The 24678-nt window shown below is 36.5% G+C and overlaps 1 protein-coding gene across 5 annotated transcripts in view; it reads left to right on the top strand.

Annotated features, from left to right (window-relative positions):
- Positions 1-24678, top strand: part of TAFA5 (TAFA chemokine like family member 5) — a 432306-nt gene that overhangs the window by 274269 nt on the left and 133359 nt on the right. Inside the window, exon 3 of one of the 5 annotated variants that reach the window (XR_014578643.1) lies at positions 15390-15476. The exons of the other annotated variants lie outside the window; for them this stretch is intronic. The gene's annotated coding sequence lies outside the window, so the exon portion shown is untranslated. The remainder of the gene's footprint in view (positions 1-15389; positions 15477-24678) is intronic. 5 annotated transcript variants of the gene reach the window in all.

Here is a 24678-nt window from a genome sequence, read left to right on the forward strand (position 1 = left end):
GCACTTTCATTTGAAAGTCCAATTTTGCTTTTCTGCAGGCAGGTGGCTACCTTTCACTGTCTGTCAGTCCCTTTCTTCAAGCAGAAACTGATCATCATCCAGTATTAGGAAGATGGGTCTTTTCCTGATAAAATGTTGCATAGCTGTCCAAAGGATTAGGAGTGGTCGAAGAAGAGACCTTTTTATTTTATTTATTTATTTTATTTTTTTTCATAGCTTTTGGAACGAGGCATGGTCAGAAATAGGTTTGTGGTTGCTGCATCTTTAGATCAGCAACTTTCCTTTGGGAAGCTTATTGATTATAAATCTTCTACTTTATTATTATTATTATTATTATTATTATTATTATAGACTGGGAAGACAGCTTTCTTTGAATACCTCTCTTTTATATTTGTAAAAATTCTGTTTTGTAAGGAGATGAAGTGCCAAACTCTTTAAAAGGAGGGCCAAATACGATATTTAAGTACGACACTAAAATTTTAATAAATTGTTGGCAATAAATTATTGGAAAATAACACTGTAGGTACTTTGTACTTATGTCACTTTTCCAGATTTAGGCATGTTTTGTCTGTGTTTAAGTGCTTTTTCTTATATAGTTATTACATTTTCAACAGCCATGAGTCAGAACACGCAGTCCTGATCCACACGGCATTTGAGGGTTTTGTAACAAAGTCTTTTGCTTTGCTAGAAACTATTGTTTGTTAACAGTTTTAAGAGATCTAAAATACAGACTGAAAACTCCAAGAACCGAGGAGTGATCAAACTTAAGTATTTGATTTTCTGGAACAGACAAAGATACTTTCATTGTTAAAAGAAGGAAAAAAGAGGGTCAGGCGCTCTCTGTAGTTCTTTCTCAGCAGCAAGAAAGCTTTCTAATCTTACATTTTGCAGCTGCACAATTTTGCTACCTCATTGAGATGTAGGGTGTTGGTTTTGAGTTACTGTATAGTCTCTCACATACCTAGTTATACCATGTGAACTATGAAAGGGTGTTCTTTGTGTATTGGAAAAAACAACAACAACAACAACAACAACAAAACCCTTCCCTTACAGCATATTTAATTCTTCTATCTGGTTAGTACACTATATATTGCAGTAATACAAGTGGTAACAATACCTACTTAGTCGCTTTCATGTTTATGACACAGTGTCTTTCATGGTTATCTTGATTAATTACAAATTTAAAGATGTGATTTCCCCCTTCTTTACCTCCCTGTTGCCTCTCTATATCACAAATTGTCCTTTCAGGACAAAATACTCAGCAGTATCAGGATCAGCAGTCATGATCATAGTCATTTTCACAGGTATCAAAATCAGGCCAGGAATAATCATGGTATTTTTAAAAAAATCAATTTCTTTGTTTACCTAGTCTCACAATAGGGCTTTACTTTCCATTTTCACACTAATAGTAATCCAATATTTTTAGGACAGCAATACCAATGGGAAGCTTAGGATACTGGGTGACTTTTTTCTGGTATTTGATACAAGTTGCTTTATTTTTAGCATAGTGACAGATAATCAACAAAAGGAAAGGAGAACATGCTGAGGATATTTTATAAGTCACTCCTGAAAAGCAAGTGATGCGTGTTTAAAGCATCCCAGGAAGACAAGTATTGAACTGGCTGGTCACAAGACCTTGTGGCAAGTGCTGTCTTCCACTATCCCGCTTTTAAAGAAAAGCAGCTACCAACACTGCATTTTGCCTGATATTTTGAGATTATGCACGTTGGTTTTTTTTTTTTTTTTTTCCCATTTGTGTGTATGTGTGTAGTGCTTAGATTTGCTTTGGAGATATCTGCTCTAAAGCAGAGTACTGAAGAGTACAGCCTAGCTTTTGATGCTGATCTGGTTTAGGTATCTAAAAGAGGTGCTGAGCATTGGGAGCTCTAGTACGCTGGTGCACTTACGCTGTGCAGGGCTGCACAACTTGGAGAGAAGTTTCTTCTATGGCTTGCAATATTTTGTGTTTGGATCTAGCCCAGTGAGACTTCAGGTTACTCCTATGGCACTTTGTCTAGTTCTTTTTCTTTTTTTCCTGAAGTGTAAACGTTCCACTGAGACTTCCAGTGGTAAAGATTATACATTATTAGCCTCATTAAGAACCCAACTGGGAACTTGCTGGAAAACAAGCTCAGATGAATGAATTATCATAATTATTAATTTATTTTATGTTTGAAGGCTCCAGTCTTTACAGAGCAGTCAACTTGCTTTCATTTTATCTGTTTATTTTTCTTAAACAACTGTACAGGATTGCAAGCTATTTTGTTCTTTGTAGAACAGTACTGTAAGTCTCTCTTTCTAGTTAGGTTTGAGCCATTTTTTCTTGCATCAGTCTTGTTTATAATGTACAGCATCTTAATAGTTGGTGCTGGAAGTGCATGATTTATTTGTGATAGTCTACTGTGGTGTAGGATTTTATTTGCTTTATTAATAGAAGCTCATCACCTTTACCTTTTCTGTGGGAGGTGAAAGAGCTTAATTCTCTCTGACTCAAACAGTACTAATCTGCAAACACAACTGAGCCAGGAGATGTTATTTGTCATTCCTCTGTATAAACTCAGGCTGAAAAAGATATCGATATTAATATTTCAAGATAAAAATACTTAAGTAGGAGCCTTTTTTATTTTCTTTTAAATCCCTGAGGAAATGAAAAGTATGTTATATTATACAGCATTCATGCTTTTGCTTTTTTTTATTGCAGTGACGTTGATAGTAATAATAAACTAAAGGTCAGTAAATCAATTTTTCTTTTTACCTTTTCTTGATTAGTTGATGACAGTTCTGCCCTCTTAAAGGCTCTGATTGCATAGTAAGAATGGAAACATCAATTGTATGCAATTTTTATTTTCTGAATAATATTCTGTAAAACTAGTTATGGACAAATAACAAAGAGAACCACATGCTTACGTGTGTAATTTTCAATGAAAAAGGAAGGTAGGATGGAAGGAGGAAAGAAAGATGGACAGAAAGAGAAATAAAGGGAGAAAGAAAGGGAGGAAATAAACCTAGAATCCCTCTTTTTTTTTTTTCTCTCTCTTTTTTTTTTGTTGGTGTGATTGTTTTGTTTGTTTGTTTGTTTGTTTGTTTTTGGTTTTGGTGTAAGACACTGCCTTCTCTTTAAATGACTGTGAGTAGATGCTTTTGTTCTTACTTACTATTTAGTCAAGTTCCCATTTGTAAGATGTATGGTCATTTAGGGAATAACAGTAAGTTTCTAAATATCACAACATTACATTTGTATATCAGAAAGATGCACATCAAAATAGTGTATGAAAGCCATACTACTTTGGGGCACATTGTTTCTCACCAGGTAGACAGTCATGATTTCTTTTACGTTTCCTTCAAATCTCATTTTGTTCCTGACTATAAATGTGACAGATTCTTTGCTGACTCTGTGGTTTGTTATGATGGGCTGCTGGCTCATTTATGAGTTATCTTACCTCAGTTATTCATGCTGCATAGAGCTCCTTTTCACCTTTGCTTTTAAATAATGTTATCCCAGAGAATTGGTTCTAATAAACAGAACAGTCCAGCTTCAGAGAGCTGAAAAAGCATTTCTAGCAACATGTTAGAATAATGAGGAACTGTCTAAAGGAGGTGGCCTGTCCACAAATGCACAGTTCAGATGACTTCAGTTACCCATATGAACGAAAATAGAGTAGCAGTATTGAATAGGCATCTTGCAGAGGCTGTACTCCTACCTTGTTACTAGAATGCCATGTTTATTTTATCGACATACACAGTTTGCAAGTCTGCATTTATTTGTGCATTGATATTTTGACTAATCCATATTAATGAAATTATATAAAGAAAACTGTAACTTAATTATGTAGTAAGCAGGAGTGATGCATTGCAAAGTCATCTTAATGTACTTGCATGTCCCGTGAGACTATTGGCAGCATCTGTTAATCCACTCACCATTGTATTAGTAGTGATTGGCAAAAAATGCAAAAAAACAAGCCCTCCCTCCTACCTTTCACAGTTGTATGTATGTATTGCATTTTAATTTACACTTGGAAAACTGAAAACATTTTTACATGTGCTTTTGAAAATATAACCCTCCTATTTTTTCTCTGCCTTTGAAATTTCCATTACTAGGAAATTGGAAATTCAGGGTAAAAATAGTTAGATCTACTAAGCACCTCTCTGGGTCCTTGCAAACACACCTGTGAAGAGCAGCAGAGGTAACAAACTGCTTGTTCTTCCTTCAGCGCTGATAAAACCTTGTTCAAATCACATCTGCGGTCACAGAGGTCAAACTCTTTTACTCCATGTCTTCAGCACAGTAAGTCATTATATGAAATCAAGAATTAATGATCATAATGTCATTTACATTTGAGGACATATTTCATTATGCTATGAATTCAGCTGTTTTCCAGTTTCATAGTGCACCCCCAAACAGTGAACGCTGCATTGCAATGACATGAAAAGAGCCACACTTAGAGACAAAAAAGTCAATACAGACAAAGACATTTTTAGAATTTATTTATTTATTTATTAGTATATATGCTATTATATATAGCATATATTCACAGGTGACTGTGATTGCAATAGAAACCTCTTGACACTGGGGAGTTTGATATGCTCCTGCCTGGATTACAAGAGTTTAGTGATGCTTATTCTCTCTCCTCTCTTTTAATCTCTTGCTTTCCTTTTTTTTTGTATGGAAGTTTGGAAGAAAAGAGGCTTAGGAATGGTGGCTTTAAAAAAAAATTAAAAAAAAAAACAAAAAGAAAGAAAGGAAAGGTTATTTCTGATTGTGCAAAAAGGAAATTGTAGAGGAAATTGTAGCCAAAGATCTATGGACCTTGTCTATAAACCATCATCCTTATATACTAAAAATTACACTTGTGAAAATATTTAACAATTTGAAGTGTGGTGTGGTGGTGATATAGTCTTTTTTGTTTGTTTGTTTGATTGATTGATCATTTTTGTTTGTGTAGGGAGTGTCAAAACAGCAAGAAAAATTATAGTCTGAAATTCTAGATCATCTAGCAGATTAAAGACCATCCATCAAATGTTAATATGGCATATGATATCCTGACATGTCCAATGTAGAGAAAAAGGCTTTTTAAAAACAAACAATCAAAAAAAACCATCCTGATGGTACTATTTACTGTGTCTACATGTACTTCTTCATATGGTCCCTTTTTGCTTTTTAATCCTCTTTAATCATTGCTTTAATCATTGCATTCAGTCCTCAGAGTGATTCTGAGGGTAAATCAAGATAAGTGAAACGAATAGGATGCTTATGATGAGAGTTCAGCTTGTATAGAAGTGAGTGTGCATATACATCTACAGTAAATACTCCTTATACAAGCAGAACATGCTATTTTGAGTTACTAGAAATAATCAAGAGGCTTTAAAATGTTATTCATTCCAGAAAAGTTACAGCATTTTTATATACAGAATTAATATTTTGATTTTTTTGATGTTTTTTCTTTTTGAGGAAAATGGAGATTTGCTGAGAATGAATTTAGTTCTACTATGTTTTGGAGGCATGTATCCTCTTGATAGTTGTAGTTTAGGGAAGATGTATTTAGTTGGTACAGAAATATATACTCAGATTGTAGTACAGGTGGACTCCATGAGAAAATAAGGTAGACGGTAGAAAAAGCTTTTATATGAGATAGATTGTTCTTATGTAAGATTTTTTAAAGTTTCAGCTTTTTTAGCCCTAAGAGAGGGCATAGTTGCTGCCTGCCTAGTCTCTTTAGTACTATTTAAAGTAAAAACTATTTCAGAAGTGACAGAAAAAAAAATAAATTGTCATATCTTTGCTTCCCCAGCATTTACCAAGTTCTGTTGAGTAAAAGAGTCAGTCATAAAATGGTCAGTAAGAAATTTTGGAGAACCTGATGCTAGAACAGCTGTGAGGGCTCTGGCACTGTAATTCCATATCAATCAGCCCCTATTAGGATTGTCATAACATGCTATTTATTATTAAAGGAAAATGACTATTTAAAGAACTAAATGACTGACACAAGACAGTTGATCTTTGTAGGGGTCCTGGACATTTTATGCCTTATGAAAGTCAAGATTGCATTTGTCACAATTGTCTTTGCTCAGCTTTCATTGCACATGCATAAATTCTCATTTGTAAAATATAGCAGTCCTACCTGTTAAAGTCGCACTCCTGCAATGGAGGCTGCTCAGAAAGCAGCTATGCAGGAAAGAGACACTTAGGATTTGTTTGTGGCTAAACAGTCTTAATGCTCACAGGTAAAATGCAGCCCTTGTAGTTTTATAGAAAAACAGGTAAAAAGACATTAGAACTATTCATAAAATGAAACAAAGGAAATAAACAAAACATTCAAAAATATGAGTAAATAATTTCAGTCCTTAAAACTAGATGTGAACAATATATGAGATTTCCAGTCAATCATTCTGCACACTGTTCTGTCAGGCCAGAACCTGACCAGTATGGACTAAGGGACTAATTAGACAAAAAAGAATTCCTTTAAAAAGCAATTTGTTTTTGATGTTGTCATTGTCTGTGTTGAACTAAGAACTAATTACTAAGAACTGTGATTCAAAATTATTCTGTGTTGCCAAGTAGTTCAACCTTATCACAGAGTCACAGAGTGACTGAGGTTGGGAGGGACCTCTGGAGATCATCTAGTCCAATTTCCCAGTTCAAGTAAGGACACTTGAGCATGTTGCACAGAATTGCATCCAGGCGGGTTTTGGATATCTTCAGAGGAGACTCCACAAACTCTCTGGGCAACCTGTTTCAGCAGTACGTCACCCTCACAGTTAAGAAGTTTTTCCTTATGTTCAGATGGAACTTCCTGTGTTTCAGTTTGTGCCTGTTGCTTCTCACCCTATTGCTGGGCACCACTGAAAAGAGTCTGGCCCCATTGTCTTGACATCCTCCCTTAAGATATTTGTATACATTGGTAAGATCCCCTCTCAGTCTTCTCTTCCCCAGGCTAAACAGGACCTGCTGTCTCAGCCTTTCCTCATAAGAGAGATGTTTCAGTCCCCTCAGCCGTCTGCTGGACTCTCTCCATGTCCCTCGTACTGTGGAACCCAGAACTGGTCATAGTACTCCAGACATGGCCTCAGCTGGGCTGAGTAGAGTGGGAGGGTAACCTCCCTTAACCTGCTGGCAACACTCTCCTAATGCACTCCAGGCTACAGTTGGCCTTACTGGCCACAAAGGCACATTGCTGAGTCATGGCTAATTTGTTGCCCACCAGGACTCCCAGGTCCTTCTCCGCAGAGCTGCTTTCAAGCAGGTGAACCCCAAATCTGTACTGGTACATGAGCTTATTTCTCTGTAGATGCAGGACTCTGCACTTGCTTTTGTTGAACTTCCTGAGGTTCCTTACTGCCCAGCTCTCCACCCCGTCCAGGTCACTCAGAATGGCAGCACAGACTTCTGCTGTTATCAGCCACACCTCATAGTTTTGTATCATCAGCAAACTTGTGCACTCTGTCCCTTCATCCAGGTCACTGATGAATAAGTTGAACAAAACTGGACCCAGCACTGACCCTTGGGGGACACCACTAGCTTCAGGCCTCCACCTAGACTGTGCTGCTGATCACAACCCTCAGAGCTCTGGCATCCAGCCAGTTCTCAATCCACCTCACTGTCCATTCATCTAACCCTCACTTCTTGAGCTTCCCTATGAAGATAAGAGAGAGAGGGAGACAGTGTCAAAAGCCTTGCTGAAGTCAAAGTAGACAACACTCACTGCTCTTCCCTCATCCACTCAGGCAGTCAACCCATCACAGAAGGCTATCAGATTGGTTAAGAATGATTTCCCCTTGGTAAATCCAGGCTCTCTACTCCTTCTTTTCCTCCACATGCTTAGAGATGACATTCAGGATGAGCAGTTCATCCTGGTTCATCCAGGATGAACCTCTCACCTTTACAGAGATGAAGGTGAGGCTGATTGTCTTGTAGGTTTCTGGGGCCTCCCTCTTGCCCTTTTTGAAGATTGGAGTGACACTGGCTTTCTTCCAGTCCTTAGATACATCTCTGGTTCCCCATGACCTTCCAAAAGATAATGGAGAGTGGCCTAGTAATAACATCTGCCAGCTCCCTCAGCACTCATGGGTGCATCCCCTCAGGACCCATGAATCTGTGGGTGTTAAGTTTGCCTAAATGATCTCTAGCCCGATCCTCCTCAACCAAGAGAAAGTCTTCCTTTCTCCAGACTTTCTCTCTCATCTCCTGGGTCTGGGATTCCTGAGGGCTGGCCTTAGCAGTAAAGACTGAAGCAAAGAAAACATTCTGTAACTTTGCATTCTCTGTATCCTTCATCACCAGAGTACCCATCCCATTCAGCAGTGGGTCCACATTTTCCCTAGTCTCCCTTTTGCTACTGATATACTTGAAGAAGCCCTTCTTGTTGTCCTTAACGTCCATTGCCAGATTTAATTCCAAATGGACCTTCCTTGTTGCATCTCTGCATACTCTGACAACATTCCTAAATTTCTCCCAAGTGGTCCGTCCCTTTTTCCACGTTCTATATACTTTGTTCTTCTGTTTAAATTTTGCTGGGAGCTCTTTGATCATCCATGCAGCTCTCCTACCCCCTTTGCTTCTTACTCATAGGGATGCACCATCTTGAGCTTGGAAGAAGTGATACTTGAATATTAACCAGCTATGTTAGACCCCCCTGTCTTCTAGGTTCCTAACCCCTTGGATTCCTTGAGGTAGGTCCCTGAAGAAGCCAAAGTTTGCTCTCCTGAAGTCCAGGGTTACAGTCCTACTTATTCTCCTGTTTTCTCCCCTCAGGATCCTGAATTCCACCATCTCATGGTCACTACAGTCAAGGCTTCCCCCAGCCTTCACATCTCCAATCAGTCCTTCTTTGTTTGTTAGTACAAGGTCTAGTAGCACACTTCTCCTCGTTGGTTCCTTGAGCACCTGTATCAAAAAGTTGTCATCAGTGCACTGCAGGAACCTCCTGGACTGTTTGTGACTATCTGTGTTGTCTTTCCAGCAGACATCAGGGCGGTTGAAGTCCCCCATGAGTACCAGGTCCTGTGATTTAAAGGTTACTTGCAGCTGTAGAAGACTTCCTTTTCCTGATCAGGTGGCCTGTAGTAAACACCCACCATGGTGTAAACACCCACCTGTCCCGTAATCTTTACCCATAAGTTATCGATTCACTCTTCATCCACCCCTAGGCAGAGCTTGATACGTTTCACTTGCTCTCTCACATAAAGAGTAACCCCACCACCTTGCCTTTCTGGCCTGTCTTTCCTAAGAAGCACATAGACATCCATGACAGCCTTCCAGTCATGTGAGCTATCCCACCATGTCGCTGTAATGTCTATGAGATCGTGGCCTTGCAACTACACACGGATCTCTAATTCCTGAGTTGTGTGCATTGTTCTGCAGACATTTCAGAGAGGTAAATCCTTATACTAATAGAAATCACATTTTCAACTCAGAGTGACAGCATGTACTACAAAAAATAGTGTGAAAGCTGCACAAATGAATGAGAGGAGAAACGATCTTATTTTGTTCACTGCTTAGCCATACGTCTTTTTCATCCATTGTTTGGTGCTTTGATATGCACTGCTTAACTCATTTTCAAAGTACTAGCTCATGGAATGTAAGAGACATCAAAAATATCAGTAAAAGCAGTAGCAGTTCTTAGTATGGATTTTTTAGTACACACTATTTTTGCATAAAATGTAAATACATGAGTCAACAGAAAGTGTTGTTCCGTGTAACAGACGTTCTTTATTGCTGTACAAGTTAGATCTGAGCCTTCAAATAGCCCAGTTATTTCAATAGCACTTAAATCTCTTCTTGTACAACACAATACAAATATTCACATGGTGATCATTTGACTGCTTTGTTTTGTTTACCTTTAAAATAAAGGGGTCTAGATGAAGGGAAGAGATCGAATCTCTAAATTTGATTTTAAAAACTCTCTAAACTATGTTTTTAACCAATTCCTTCCCAAGGACCTGATGATTTTAAAGAATTTGAATTAATGACATAAACCGTAACTAAAATTTGTAAGATGATGACATTAGTTTATATCAAATGTCATTCTGAAGACAGTGATTTTTTTGTTTCCTGAATTATGACATCCATAAACTGAAAGCTTTCTTTCAGGTCCTGAGAACACTACTACACCATTAAATCTTTCTCCTTAGTCTGACAAATTTATTCCATCACAGTACTTTTAGGATGTTCTTTTCTGAAGTCTTTTCAGACTTCTTGGGTCACCTTGGACAGGTGGACTTGGATTCATCTCCCTTAACTTCAGATGACTGCATCTCAGCTAATCATCCTTAACTCCCTCTGTTCATTGGAGAGAAATAGGCACTTGTAGACTTGGTTCATCTGAACTGTTTTAGACAGACACTTTTAGAAGAGATGAATGTCTGAAGTTGCACAGGGTATATTCTATCCCCTTTGTTGCATTGCCCTTCTGGGAAATAAGAAAATGGTGCTACTCCATAACTGCCATATCAATGTATAAGAAGGGATAAATAATAGCAATAGGTGAATGAACCTTGATAGTCCATCAGCCCCAAAAGATTCTGATTTATCTAGCCCCATAAATGTGCAGGAGTATAGACAATGAGTCAAACAAGAAGAAAGGTGAAGAAATACGACTGTAGACTAGAGACTGATCTGAAGAGTTGATGTACTACATGAAGCATAGCAGGTTGGGAGAGCTAAAAAGTAAAACATGGCAGGATCATCCCACTAAATAAGGATTATTTTGGATTCAGAATAGTGACAGGTGAAGTTGGCATCATGGTGGAAAAGAAGGTGGTATAGAATGCCTCAGATAGGCATGTTCAAAGATTTTTATTTTTTTTAATTATTGAAATTTATTTTTATATTTAGTGATAAATAATTTTAAATTTATTTTTCAAAATTGTACCATTGTACAAGTTGTACATGTACATGTACATTGTACCAAGAAAAATTGGTTTAAATGCATCATGCTGATCCCATATACAAATGGCAACCACTGAAGGACAATATAAAGTCCTGTGTTACATACTAAAAATTGTTCTTCGCTCTCTGGAAGAGCTTGCACTCTCAATTTGGAGACATTCTGTGAAGAATCTTTTCTCCTGGCTACACTACTTCTCGTTACAGAAATCCTCTGTATAGGACTCAACCAAATCTGTCATTGAAAAGCTAGCTTCTGGAGAATATTTTTATATTGTATTAGAAGGTACTGCTCATCTGACCATGTGAACAGCTGTTTTGTATTAGTTTCCTAATATGAGAAAACAAAATGACCTGGAGAAATGATAAAAACTAGGCTTTCAAGATCTCTAAATTGGAATCTGCATTTCAATATATATAGTCTCAAATTATCTGTGATGCCCTGTATGTAGACATAAAGCATATAAATAAAAATGTAATAAAAACTTAAACCTTGGGCATAGTATGAAGACCAGTTGTATGGCATTTCATTTATACATAGAGCTGCAATCTGTACTAATTAGCTATATTAACAAGATCTTTCTCATATTTTTATATTCATGTGAAACTCCACCACTAAATTCCTCTCCCTTTCATGCACAAGTGGATGTTATCTTCTGCTACAGGAAGTGTGAGGCCTTCTGTGAAAAGAAAATCGACCTTCTGTATGGCTAATAGATAAAGGTAGACTTCTTCAAAGGGTCGTTCAGAAGACTAGGTGTGCACCACCCCTCTGTTCCCCCCCCCCCCCCCCCTTTGCAGGGGGTCTTCTCTCCTTTGGGTGGGAAGGTAGATTAGCCCCCCGCAGAAGATTTTGCAGTTAACAGCCTAAAGCATATAGCTGATTGCCTCTTTTCTTCTGTTTGTTGTTACCCAGTTTTAAGAGATGATTGTTCAGTATGTGTATTGTACTCAAGTAATATACAGAAAACTGTCAGAGGATCCTATTATTACTGTCTAAAGAGAAGACTTTTTGTAACTCCTCATAAATCTTTTTTTTTTTTTTTAAACCTTTTGTTTTCTTTTGGTTTGTTGGTATTTTGTTGTTGTTGTTGTTGTTTTTCCATATGCATATACTCCATAATAACTAGGATTATGGTTATTATCAATACTTAACAAACAAGCAAAACCACAAAACTTTTGCTGTAGCAAAACATTAGGGGAACAAAGCTTTTCATCTATCAAGTAAGATCTATTAAAGGAGGCAACTAAGAAGAATGGAAAGATATGGAAAGGTGGGATTTTTTTTATTTTTTTATTTTTTATTTTTTTCCTCCACCAGTGAAGAATAAATGTAGTTCTCTGCTAAGGTTGCTGAAGCTGCTGTTATGACATTGATTGACTGACTCTGTTGTAGTTGACTGGTTATATTTCAAGGCTAAAACTGAAGCTCCACTGGAGAGTAGAGGAATTAGATCTGTATATGTAGTGAGCCAAGGATTACAATTTAATACATATTATATTCTTTCCCATGGATGATTCTCCAGATGTGCTTGTATATTGAAGATAAATGAATGGTAAGAGGGCTGTTTTTTGTTGTTGTTAAAAAATTCAGAAGGGGCTTATCAGATCTTTTCTTCTCCAAGAGAACGAGAGGGGAAATATTCAGTAGCATAAAATCAAAGAGTCAGATTAGCAGAAATGGAAATGTGAATACGCTTTTCATAGAAATGTAAAATGGAGATGTGAATAAACTTTTTAACCAAAAAATAATAATAAAATAAATAAAATAAAAAGCTGAAAATCAAATAAGTTGTGCCAATGTGAAAATTTTCACTGACTTATATCAAACTAAGCTTCTATGTACTGTTTTCTCATAGAATAAATGATATCGGTTTATTTTATTTGCTAGAATATTCTATGAAAACTTTTCTAGGTATCATTTCACCTTAGATCCTTTTTTTTTTTTTTCCAGCAATATTACAATAGTTACTGCATTTGATTTTTATTTTTTTTAAAAATTGAGTGAGGTTGTTGACATTGGTAATATACTATGTCCATTTAAATTATTGGGGTTTATTTCATTATCATAATTACCATATTTTAAAATATTTTTCCAAGACACCAAATTCTTATAACAGGATTTAAAAGAGCGTACCCATAAAATCCATGATGGCTTTCTCACAACAAGATGTGACAACTACATTCTAATAAAATGTGATCTTTACGTATAAGTAGAATAAACAATACAATGTTCTGCTGTTTTTTCCCCATAGTATTATATATAATTGTTTATAAAAAGAAAAGACTACATTTATGTGAACTACTATCCTTTTAGTATAATTTGATAAGTTATACAGTACCTGCAGTAAATGTGATTAGTCACTCCTCACAGTGTTTACCATTCACTTAAACAAATAGCCTCTAGTCATCATTTTGAAAGTAGATGTGAAGAAGATTGCATTTCCATAATTAAAAATAAAAATCAAATCCCTCTTCTATCTTCATTTTTAAATTGCTGCTGTCAAACTGTACAAGTGTACTAAAGAATAATGATTGAAATACTAAAAAAAAAAAAAATCATTCATAATACTAAGTCTTGGATGAATAATAAAAAGGCAGAACATTACAAATTGTTATTTCCTCATTCTAATTAGATTATACAAATCCTTAGTGCTTTACATGGATGTACTATGGTGTAGCAATTCATTTTTACACTGCTAAGCATATGTAGGATTGCTAATAATTTGTTCAACAATCAATGCAATCATGCAACTAAACCTTGAAAAGTAGTATATTTTCACTATAGCTACTTGAAAAAAAAATAAAACAAATCAGGATTATGCTCATTAAAATTGAACTGTGCTCCAGTATCCATCTTGTCTTGTTTTGAGATGGAATCTGACTATCTGGCAATGATTTTTTTTTTTTTTTTTGTGATCCAGCTGATATTAAGTTACAGATAGAAAGTGTTTTTTCTTTGTATATTTTATTTTACTCATGATATTTTCTTTGACTTCCAATTAACATTTATTCAACATTTCAGGGCTCACTGATATGTCCTTTTAAAACAGTTGCAATTTTAATAGGGCACAGAGCTGACATTTGTCTACAGATCAAACCAATTTCACAGTCAGAGTTTTGGTTTCAAATTATATATTCTGAATACAATCATCTTGCCTGTCTCTACACTTCTGGTTTTAATAATTGTATTCTGAAGATAGGTTACTTGTGATATGTGTGTGTGTGTGTATGTGTAATTTCATAGTTCATGCAGCTTTAGTATCATATATACCTGAGGAGAAAGAAATTGTGAATGGCATCTGCAAAGAAGTGGGTAGTATAACTCAGCATACCTATGCTGAGGTCAATGAAAATGTATTGAAATATGCCAGCTGAAATTCTGACCAATAGGGATAACAAGCAAACATTTATTTATTTATTTATTTTGGTCTTGACTTCTTTTGTGCTTTATTATTTAGTGCACCATGAAGCATCCAGCATTTGGATTTAAAGTTGACTATAGCAGCATGGTGGTGTCTTGAGTGACAGATTTTTCTACTGTCACCCCCGCAAGTGCTGTTTTGTGCTCAGATAGGCTCTCATCTGCTAGCATCTGCAAAATGGAGAACTTAGGTTTGAAGTTTATACAGTAGTATTAGAATACAGTAGTATTAGAGACTATTGCTGTACTTTTGTATTGCTGTACATTTCTACAGTAGTATTAAGGTTCACAGCTTCTATTTTATTCCATTATAATTACTATAAAGACATTTTAGTTTTAAATTTTAAGTGGTATGTTTTTTTTTTTTTCAGTGTTTAAGAGGCACATCTGAAATTAATACTATGAGGAAGAAAAAAAAAATCGGTATTTCTTCAATGCCTCTACACATGTGCCATTTATTTATATTCATCTCATTAATTTTTTTGTGTAGTGTAATATAAATTTCCATTAAAAGGCTGTGGCAAAGGAAGCAAACCAAAGATGATACAGAGATCCCACAGGCATTTGAAACAGAGTTAAAAATTATAGTTACAGGACGCCAGCCTTGGAGGTCTCTAATTGGGCATCCAGCTGTGACAGCTCTACCCACAGAGTGGCCACTATGTGCTGTGATATATAAGCTCTGAAGGAAGTTGTTTCTGCGGATTCAGTCCTCTGATTTCTTTTGTAGTAGGCAGAATGACACTCAGGGCATCCATCTAACGTGCTTACTTACTTGATTCTCATGTAAAATGACACTATGAATTGCACAAATATAATTCCAACTGAATGGTGTTATGGGGCATAACAGTGCTATTTCTGTGTACTCACATAGGCAAAAACAGAAATAAGTGCACGGATGCAGGAAGTAAATAATAATGCACTAATTATTTTGGTATGCTGATATCAGTAAATTTCCCTGGATGTTCTCATGACAAGGTTGTGCTATTGATATGCTATCTTTGAGATGAAAGCTGGTGTCATCACAATGTATTTGGATTCATTAGAAATACATTATCACCATTAAATTACTCTTATTTTCAGTGACGTATTTGAAAACAGTGTCAAAAACTAGGAAAAGGAATGGCTGTGGATCTATTCAGGTTGATCTTGTCCTTCCTGCCTCTATGAGTAAGTAATGATTCATCAAAACAAAACAAAACAAAACAAAAACCTTCAAACAAATTATTTTTTTATCTATTTATCTAAAAATACACACTTTACGCCTTAGTGTGGTACATTCAGTGACACTTGTAACATGAAGTTTTTGTCCTTTCCCAAAGTACATCCTTTTCTCTGTAAAGTATAAGCAAGAAGTTCAAGGTGAACAAAAATGTTGTTACTACCAATATTGTCTTTAACATTTATCTACCTACCTCTTGATCTGTCTACCTATTTATACACACACATGAACATATATATATATGCATATACATATACGTATATGTATATATGTATACGTATATGTATACATATGTATACATATATGTATACATATATGGAGCAGGTATGAGCACTTGCACACAAACAGCACAGACAGCTCAGCCTTGCTTCTCCCATTCAGTTACGAGAACAAGAGCTTGCTGGTAGTCACACAGTGACACAGACACATGCATGCACACACACGAATCGGTAGATGGCCACACACATGTGGTCTATCCAGGGACCAGACAGTCCTGACATCCCTGTCCCTGACAGTTATTGGCCTCAGACCTCCTGCCCTACACCCATAGCCAAACTTGGTATTTATAATATAATTGCCTAGGTAATCTGGGTCTTTAGGGCATTACCTGTGGTTACTTGATATGGCCTTGCACGGCTCTCCACTAAAGGTCCCTAGTGCTCCTCTCCAAGGTTTGTGCAGTTTAGCCATTTCTCACAAGTTTCTCACATTTCCCCTTTACCATGTGTGACATCCAGGCATTCCACACACCACTGTGTAACTTTGGTCAGCTTCTCGTGGTTCTTTGTCCAACAGTTTCTCATGTCACGTCCATTAGCTTCTTGTGGCCTATTGAGTTACCAAAATCTCAAGCTGGGACTTCTGTCTGCACACCATAACAAGCTCACTCTCCTATTTGTATATAAATCATGTATGCACACTGTATGCTGCTTGGTTGACTTGGATACTACTTTGGTGACTGCCCTTTTTCTTCCACAGACAGATATTGCAAGGGTGCTGCGTTATAGCTTATGCCACTATTAGTACCATCATGAGCATTGGGATGCTGCTTTTTGAACTGATTTTTTTTTTTTCCACATTTGATGCCACAGCACGCCTTTCTTTTCCTTTTCCCTTTTTAAACAGTTTCCCTACTTCACTTGCTCTCAACTCCAATCATATTGTAACTTAGCCTCAGCCAACTGACAACTGTCGGCAATTATGAAATCAGTGAGAATATGCTTGCCAATTCTGAAATTTATTAAGGACGCTCTGCACTCCTTGTGCGATGTATGCTAACCTACTACATATTAAATTTCTCCCACACAGAAAGTATTCAGAAGGTTAGGATCACTCTTATGTTTTTTTTACACTACTGCTTTCCTATTCCAGGATGAGGAGCCAGAGTTAGGAAAAGGAGACGTTACTGCTGGTGTTTGAAGACAGTCTCTGTTGCTTCTGGGAGGAGACATAAATGTTAGCAGCTTGAGTTCTTTCTAGCCTATTTTGGACACCACTAGGTAACCAAATACTCTTAAAAAAGACTCAGATATACAAAATAGTCTTAAATTCACCTGTCTGTGTCCACACACCTTTCAGCTTCTGGACCCAATCCATTAATTCTAGGCAGGTTTTGCTGAGTTATATCTCTCTGTGTTGATGAAAAGACTTATAACATTAAACATAAATCTTAGGTCTTTCAGATCCTCTGAGATAGTGCCACTTAGTTATGGAGGTAGAGGATCTTTCACATAAACCCTATGCTTTGGCCACTCTGTCAGTAAAAATATTTTTTGAAGCTCCTTACTTTTGTTTCCTTTTCAGGGAATATCACTAGGTTGTTTTCCATGGAAAGAAGAAGGTAGATTTAAGCAACTATTATTTACATAATTCAGTACATTATTACAGCAGTATACAATATACAGGATAAGTACTTGTTACAGTCTATAAAAAGACACTGTAGTACTTAGATTCAAAAGAGCTTTCAATCTTTCAAAGCATACTTCGTAAGATAGAGCCTTAGGGAAAGCAGTAATGCCATAAACAGGTTTTGTACAATCTAATACATCTGCATTTTTTGTCATTTTGTATGATTGTAATTCACTGAGATTGCAATTTAAAGTATTTTAAATGAATTCTTCTAAGCATGAAATCCAATGTAAAAATTTTAGACACTTAGAGAAAACCTTGGAGACTGTTTAGATCTTTTGAGATACTCCATGAGTAGGAGACAGGATGTACTTTGTCATATAATATTTTCATGAAAAAAGAGAAATTTAGGGATAACCTGACACTGTCACAAAATGACAAAATGTTATACTTATTTATTCAAGAGAAGAATGAAAACTATTCCCTAAGATGGTGTTTGTCCAAAGATACAGTTCCTAGTGCCTATTGTGTTAACCCAAACACTGCTATGCCTTTTGTAAATCTTACTATGGACAAACAAGTGTCTTTGCTATCTATCAAATATCATAGAATCATAGAATCATAGAATCATAGAATGGTTTGAGTTGGAAGGAACCTTAAAGATCATCTAGTTCCAACACCTCTGCCATAGTTCCTCCACACCTCCCACTAAACCAGATTGCTCAAAGCCCCATCCAACATGGCCTTGAACACTTCCAGGGATGAGGAATCCACATCTCTGGGCAACCTGTGCCAGTGCCTCACCACGCTCACAGTAAAGAATTTCCTCCTTACATCTAATCTAAATCTACCCTCTTTTAGTTTAAAGCCATTATTCCTTGTCCTATCACTACACCCCCTGACAAAGAGTCCCTCCCCAGCTTTCCTGTAGGCCCCCTTTAGGTACCAGAAGGCTGCTATAAAGTCTCCTCGGAGCCTTCTCTTCTCCAGGCTGAACAACTTCAACTCCTCAGCCTGTCTTCATAGGAGAGGTTTTCCAGCCCCTTGATCATCTTTTGGCCCTCTCTGGACTCATTCTAATACACCCATGTCCTTCTTGTGCTGGGGGCCCCAGAGCTGAATGCAGTGCTCCAGGTGAATCTGAGGATAGAGGAAAACAGGATATCTATCTCCTGCAAACTGAAAGTCAGTGAGAAGGAGTTTGTATTTACCTCCTCCCCTACCACCCAAGTTGCCTGACTGGAAAAGTAATATGTAAAGTATAATAAAAATAAAAATAATAACGTGGAAGTCTTTTTGCCATCCATACATTCAGATAGTTTCAAAATATTGAGAGAAGATAAAACAGACGCTGAAAGCTTCATAAACTTTCAGCTTGGGACAGACACTTGGCAAGGTGGGTGAAGTAAACAAATTTTTTTTGTTTGTTTTTTTGGGGGGGGGGCATAAACATGCATATATGCTATTAGTGGCCTTACTGACTCAGAATGGGTCGTGAGAGATGATCACAGCTTGCGATCCTGCATGACTCTGTCTTTGAAAAATATTTACATTCTGCCTGAGTTTTCAGCTGAGTGATCTTTTGTGGTGAAAAATATCTTTAGATATGTCTCTCTGTATTTAGAAGCCAATTTTATATGTATGTATATCTTACGTATGTAAATATTTTCAATAAATGAAAAGAAAAAGGGCATTGGAAGGGGGAAGGCGAGAGTTCAACAGAAATGTTTTTAATCAGCTTTCTTTTCTGCCCATCATTAAGATTTGTTTTTCCAAGACACTATTGCATTTATAGTCAGATCTCCATCTTTATTATACCTTCATTAACCTTTTAAAACTCCTGCCTGTGTACAGGAACCTTTCTTTCATTTAATTATCTGTTTAAAATTCACAAATGGTAGCTGCTGCCATTTTGGCTTTTTGACATTTTTCACCTGCAGACTGTAAGAAACAGATTTAAGAGTCTTGTTCTGCTGGTTTATGTTGCATCCTGATTTCAGCTGAAATACTGAGGCTGGAATTCAGTCATTCATTGTCATTCAGGAGTTGTTTGAGTTGTGTTTTTGTGCTTTGTGGGATCAGCAGACCTCAGCTGAGTTACAGTCTTGAATTTTGTTTTGCAACTATGTGTTATTTTCCTTGTGCTGTCACTGTTTCTCCTTTTTAGTAGGATCATAAAATATCCCAGCTTGAACATTTTATACAGGAATTCCAATACTTTGCTTGTAGATAGGATCACTTGGTTTGCAAGTCTTTCAGTTCTCTTATCTATCAATCGATCTATACTTTTTTTAAGGCACACTCGTCACTCTGCTATCTAGCAGAGCGCTACCTTGCAGCAAATAAAAGATAGCAATATTTATTCCACCATGCATTATTTGATGTACTTCTTTCCTTTTCTCTTCATGTCATCAACAGTGTTTTCAGTTGGATTTTCTAGAACACCAAGTGTGAAGATATGTACCCTTATCAGAGTTGGTGTAAATTATTTGTCACTTTTTAGTCATTCAAGCGGTTTTCTTTTCTCCTAATCATATTATTAGCACTTAATAGCAGTTGCTATGGGAGCTGGAGAACCAAACAGTGGCTGAGGCTCAGTGGCAATACATCTATGTTAAAGGTAACATCTGGTCGTTGCTCCCTTGAAGGTAAGAGATGCGGTGAGAGGAATTTTAACTACTCGTTCACACACTAGCCTCGCCCTCAGTACAATTCACTGTACGATTCACTGCTAGGGAAGAAGTGGTGTTGCCAAATTTCTGTGATCACGTCTAGGGATTAGGAAAGTAGGAGGCATAGTGGCATAGTGAGTTTCTGCCATGGCTCCATTCTAAAGTGAGGTGGTTAAAAGAACATGTGGTACTTTTCCTGCATATCTGGATTATTAATTAATGTTAGCACTCTGGCCCACAACCTACCTTCTTCAAACGTACTTTCTGTAATAAGGAACTCAGCCTGACTAAAAAAGTCGTTGTCAAAATCTGCCCTTCATCATCTTTGTCGACTTTCTGCTTATTCCCAGTGTGCTGCATGTCTTATAGTCATTCCTTATTATAACACATAGGCACACTGCTTGCCAGAACTCCCGTGAGATAAAACCTTAGCCTTCTTTTACAGGTATCAAATGTCTCTTTAATAATCTTCTGTAATTCTGAGAGTTCATGTCTCTGGGTGCAGTTCCTTGAAACTTGTGCTTTAATAGTTTTGAATATCTGTTGAAGAACTCTGAAGTTTAACTCCTGTAATATCCAACCAACTTTTAGCAGTGAAGCTATGTATTTTTATCTGTCAAACTGGTAAAGATTTCTCAGGGGTGCATTTTTTTCTTTGTCTCTTGGACTTTTTTTTTTTTTGGCATGATAGTAACACTGGAATACAAATAATTGTGAGCTAAGCTAGCCAAAATAATGCTTTGTTGGCATGCTACAGTCTATTTGAATCACAGTTTCTGCAGTACGTGGTGTCAGTTGACAACTTCGTCATTATAAGCAGTCTTTTATGTTACACTCAAAGGTTTTCAATCTTCTTGTCATACTGATTAATTTTACTTAGACAAAAGGATCTAATTTTATAGGAAAATAACTGACAATTTAATAATATTTTGCATTTCTTCAGTGCCATTCTAAGAATTGCTCAGTACTCTACACACATTAATGAATTAAACTTTCCAGTAACCTTATGTTATTATCCATATTATGCAGACATGGAAACAGTGGCATAGAAAAGATAAAAGACTAATAAGTTCAGCTTATTTGGATCACGAAGGGGAACAAAACCCATATTCTCAGTCTTTTGTTCTGACTATTAGGTTATGACTTTACAGCCATTACATTGCAATGTAAAGTCAGGACATGAGAACATTTACTGATTCATATACAGGAATTAAAAGAAGTGAAAGCAGGGAGAGATGAAGTATTCATGCCTTTACTCAAAGAAAGGAAGTTTGTCTCTTCTTCTCTACCATTCTGGTTTAGGTAAGCTGTTTTCCCACACCTTTCTCATATTATCGATAAATGAAAGTTTTCCTTTTCTAGTAATTTATATCCATGTCCCTAGTAGTGGTTAATGAGGAAGTCAGTGGAAAAAGAGGGGAGTGAGGGAAAAACTAAAAAAAATATTTGGTTATGAAATCCTGTAAGAGCCAGGGCCAAGCAGATATGTGTATTCTATTTTTTTCCTTCCTCTAAACTTTTTTTTCCTCTAAAGCCTACTGGAAAGAACAGGTTGTATGAGAAGCATTTCAGAAGAACTAAAAGACTTAAGATATCTTTAGCATGCAATGAACACTTTCAAATTAATTGACAATCTTTGTGAAATTTCGTGAGATGACCATCCAGGCCAGGGCTGCCCTTTCAGTTTGCCAGCAGTGTTTAGGACCAAGGTTGATCCCACTTGACTTGAGGTGCTTTTCCAAGGCCCAGGAGTTAGGATCTTAGTTTCTTTAAACATCGGTAATTTAAATATCAAGCCCTTTGTCATCAATAGGGAGAAATACGAACCTCCAATGAGAAGTTCTGTTTTGTACTGGCTTACTTTACATGGGAGAAATGTTCTCTCGTCATTCCTGACAGAAGAAACTTGGTTGATCACGCTCCTTATTTAGGAGTGAAATGAATCAATGAAATACATGAAATCAGAGAGGCTACCACAGAGTTTCAGTGCAGAGGACTGAATGAATGTGCTAACAAAACTTTCTACTATGAGCAATGAAGACAAAGCTGGAGGTGATCTTTCCACAGTGGAGACAAAACATGCCAGTAGGTTAGTGCATCTCCCTGCTGTATTTCATGAACACATTTGTAAGTTGACAGAAGTGTATGCTTACTTTTATATTATTATTATTATTCATTTATTCCTATATGTGCAAGTTAACTATGTGAGAGGAGATGACTAGCTGAATTACACTGGGCTCTGGGCTCTTAAGTTTTCTTTTTTAACCATGATGCATAGAATGAAGCAAAAACAGCATTGCAGAAGAGAGGAAGTCGTGCAGAAATCAACAGATGAGTAAATCACGAAGTGAGAAAAATCATGGGGTTGCACTGCTTCTGTAAAACTGCTAAGACACTAGAAAATTAGATTTCTGGGTTACATTAGTGACTCAAAGAAAATGCAGAAACACTGATGTTTACTTCCATTTTGAGCAGTCACTGAGATCTCACACTGGCATTTTTACAGTCATATTTTAGAATAGAAAGATCAGTGTTTTCCTGTGTTATTTTTTACTGTGAACTTGAAATACAATTACAATTGCATATTACCTTTGAGGGCTGTGTAATCAAAAGTGCTTAGACTACTATTAGAACCATTTTCTCTTAGCTATCATCCCTGTAAACGTAGTTTGGACTCTCAAGAGACAAACTGTATTTTGCATCTTATTTAAAAAAAAGAAAAAAATTGAGTGTGTCTTCAGTGTCATACCCAGGCCTTTCATTTATATTAGGAGCTCTTTGCTGTTCCTATTGCCTTTGGTAGATTTGCACGTGTCACTGATTGAACAGCAAAGGTATGTCAGTCCAGATCGAGATGGAATGGAATCTCCTTGTTCATTTGGTGAAAACTATTTGCTTCATTTTGCTACAGGCAGCTAGTACTCAATTTTACTCTCTTAAGCCAGTTTTGTCGGAAGAATTTGTATGTGCCTAAGCAGGCAGGAGAGCTGTGGTGATTTTATGACTTCAAAATAAATAAAACAGGATCCATTTCCTAGAGACCCTAGGTAGAGGCAACTGGAAATCATATGGAAGTGAAGTCTCCTACTTTTCGAATACTATTAATTTGCAGTGATAAAATAAATAAATAAATGTTTGTTTACATTGGAACACAATTGTTTAGTGCATGTCATAATTGCAATTCTTACTCTTGTCAGTCTCATTCTTTAACATATTATTGGTACTTGCACTTGGACTGCTTTTTAATTATGTAATTTGTGATTTTGAAAAGCAAGTGGAATTTGAATTACAAGAATATTTGAAACATTTTCATCTTTTATAAAATCCTCTGTTTCTTTTCCTGCAAATTATCATTAATGTAAATTACATGATGAACAGCCACCAGTCAGAAACCACTAATGTCTTGGAGATGTTGCTGAACACTGTCCAAAAAAATCTATCTTGAAAAAACAGAACAAGATCAAATTTTCATGGATGGCCAAAACTCATCCTTGATTCTAAATTTATGATAAATCTTGATGATCTTCTAGTAATTTATATTTGTGTTTGCACAAAAAGGCAATTTTGAGGTGGGTTGTGGCAAAACATGATGTTGGTTTAGATGTGTCCCGATAAGGGTATCAGAGAATTGGCTCATCATGTTTGAAATAGAGGAGAAACTGCAAATAGAAACAATATAACAATATGGTCTGTTATTTCTGTGAACTGGAACAGATTCTGGACTATGGAATTTCAATAATTGAACATGTGGAGTTAAAACAGGCTTTCAGAAGTGTACATATCTTTTATTTTTATTTTTATTTTTTCTGATTTGAGTCTCATTTTTGGTAAGCCCTCATAAAAATCTTTAAAGCAATCTTTTATTATTATTATTATTTTTAAACAGTAATCTGGCTGGCTGGCTGTATGGAGAATAAAGACATATCAGGAACTTCTTTCCAGTATATTCTCTTTCCTATAGAAACCTTATAACACAGATCTGACCATGGAGGCAAATCACACGGTTTTGTAGACCAGAAGGAGTATTTAGATAAGTGTTGGGCTGAATCTAATACTTTAAAGTGTTTTGTAACTTTATTTTTTTTTGTCATTTATAGAAAAAAAATACATTAAAGATCAGTTAGAAGAAATTCAAGTTGTGATGCCTAATATTCTGACAGGCTGCTGTGTATAAGATATACTTGCAGGAGAAGAACAGAGGTTTCTGTAAAGGACCATGCATCAGAACCTACAGATTCTCCTGATGTGCAGTTAGCTGCAGGAATGCTGCACAGCCCACTGCTATTCATTCTTGTACTTAAGCTTCCCCCAAATTTCAGTCTCCTAGCTGCCTTTTTATTATTTTTATTCCCTAGGGAAGCTAGCTTCCTGTAGGCAGTGTGAATCAGTCCTGACTTTGATATCAGTCATAAGTTTGCTGATACTTTAATATAGAGGAGAAATAGCAAGAAAAATGAGCATCTAGTAAATTTATTCATGGCCACATGTGTTAGTAGAAATGCACTTAAGAGAAGTAGATAAATCGTTCAGATCCTTTATTCAAAATATCTAGGTAATTTAATTTAAGTTCCATTTTTCCTGCTTTGAAAAGGGATTTTACTTTACTGTAGACCCTACTGGCCATCAAATT

This window comes from Anser anser (assembly GCF_964211835.1).
Source record: "Anser anser genome assembly, chromosome: 1".
Lineage (NCBI taxonomy): Eukaryota > Metazoa > Chordata > Aves > Anseriformes > Anatidae > Anser > Anser anser.